The sequence below is a fragment of the Seriola lalandi genome, unplaced genomic scaffold, assembly GCF_002814215.2.
Source record: "Seriola lalandi dorsalis isolate HSWRI2012SDOR001 ecotype SW California unplaced genomic scaffold, Sedor1 jcf7180002049752, whole genome shotgun sequence".
Lineage (NCBI taxonomy): Eukaryota > Metazoa > Chordata > Actinopteri > Carangiformes > Carangidae > Seriola > Seriola lalandi.
This window is the reverse complement of record NW_019520305.1, coordinates 7,015-9,278: the sequence shown is the minus strand read 5'-3', so window position 1 is coordinate 9,278 and position 2,264 is coordinate 7,015. Positions and strand designations below refer to the sequence as shown.

Below are 2,264 nucleotides of genomic sequence, written 5' to 3'. Positions count from 1 at the left end.
GTCACTTGCGTCATGTCGTTGACCACCAGGTGGATGAAAAGGATATACCGAGGATTCGTGTAGAAGATCTGGAGGGTGGAAACATAGCACATGCAAGGGGAGAAAGAGGTAGAAAAAACAGCAGGGATATTCTTTCAGTTTTGGCCAATATAGAGTCATGTTTTTGACCTCAGGTCCATGGGCCTTATTTCTACCTGGTCTTACTAAGTGTTTTCCTTATCTCAGTTCTGTCCACACTGTGATCAGACCTCGATACAAATGAGTTAGACGGGGCTGGCTGACTTTTCATCAAATGTGGCATTGTGCCTACATCAAAGGAAACAATGCTATAAAAGGGTGTCATTTCTTTGTAAATCACTTTTTGTGAGGAAAGACTTTCCAGCTGCTGCTACTACTTATAGTTTTTGCTGGACAGCTTGAGGTCTGTGTAAATGCATTGACTTGAGATTGTATTAATTCAGGTAGGATATTCAGGCATCAAAGCCAGACCTGAATGGGGTTTTTATCTGTGCCACTGCTCTGTCTACATACATGCATACATGATTCATAGTGCATTGTCAGCATGAAGATCAATGAGTGGAAATTTGTTGAAGTACTGTTGAAAGTTACTGAGGAGCTGCTGATGATATAAATATAACATATACAGAAATACATTATCATTGGCAACATGTCAATAAAGGAAAATCAGACCTGGTGTTTGCGGAAGGTGTGAATGAGGCCTGCATTGATGTAGTTGATGGAAATCCCGAGAACCACAACAATCACATTCTTGGCCAGAGCTTTAGAGAAGGAATCAGCTTCCCGATCAGACACTGTCACATTGGCAGACGACACATTCATCTCTTGAAAGCCGAAGTTCAGCCTAACAGAAGAGAAATGATAGTGTTTTGCAGTTTTGCACAGTCTGTCCTGCGCCAATAAAATACAGTAGTATGATTATGTGATTATATAAAAAACCCAATAATTTAAGATATATTGCTATATTGGGGCTGCAGTGTATCTAGTTATTAAATTTTGGATATCGCCCAAGCTTAGTTCAGATATCAGTAAATACAGCATCGACAGTAATAATACAAATACATTCACTCTGAAGTTTCCTCTGTGCTTTGCTCAGCTGCACCATCTCTATTTATAACTAACTAACAGTGAAAATCTAAAACTCATTATTTTACTCACTGGAACTGAAATTACTAAGTTTAAACTGATATAATTAAAGAAGAAAGAAAAACAGTGTGACCAGGAAAATAACCATGTTTTTTTTTTTTTTTTTAAACAGCATCAACATTGGCTTTAAAAAGAGTTTACATTTCATTTGTACAGAATTTCTTCCTGTCTCATCCAACAGAGTCAGAACGGTGTTCTAGAAATGTGAATGAAGGAACTGAAAATGTAAAAAGTTCTGCAACAGGAAGAAATCATCACATTTGACATTGTCATTTAATATAAAACTCACAAACAGGCCTGTGTCTTTATAACCCATGTTTGTTGTCTTTGCATTTTATGTAAATTCTGAACAATCAAGAGACCTGGTGACTATAGCTGATGATAATACAGAATCAGAAGCTAAAGGAATTTACTGATGAAAACATGAGCCAAATTTCACATATGTAACCACAGTGTACAGTAGCTGATACTTACCTTAATTAATGCATCTACATGAAGACACCAACATAATGTCTCTGACTTTATATGAGCTGAGTTAAACTCACATCCCAGGATTCAGGGGTGTGTGTTTGCATGTTAAGATATTGTGTGCACACAGCTGATAGATGGGTGTGCATGTGTGCCAACAATTACAAGGTTGGTTGTGTGAATGTGAGTCTGTTTATTTGTGTGCCGTCACATTATACAGTGTCAGGTATGCATTTGATTTGATATCATCCCCTCACACCCATCAAATGGTTTAACAAATACACCACAACTGCAATTGCTAACAGCTAACACACATGATGTTTTCATGATTTCACTGGAAGGGACGAGTCCACCTCAACCAAACTTTTTTGCCGTGGTGCTGAAGTAACAGACGGATTTATACAAACTCTTCATTTGATATTAAATTGTCTCTAAAGCAAATATCAACAGCTCTCAGGTAATTTTAAGAGGCGTATTGTAGCAATGTTCAGAGTGACCTCAGTTTCCTGAAGAAGTAGCCGTTGTTAGAGTTAAATGTTGCTTAATGATCTTTGATTTCCATTACTACAGCAACACGGTAAAATGTATACGGGCGCCATAGCTGTCACTTCAACTGTCTCTGCTTAAAGTCC

General features: G+C 37.8%; 1 pseudogene; it reads right to left on the bottom strand.

The window, feature by feature from the left end:
- Positions 1–9: 9 nt before the first annotated feature.
- Positions 10–2,264, bottom strand: part of LOC111648957 (uncharacterized) — an 8,164-nt pseudogene continuing 5,909 nt past the window's right edge.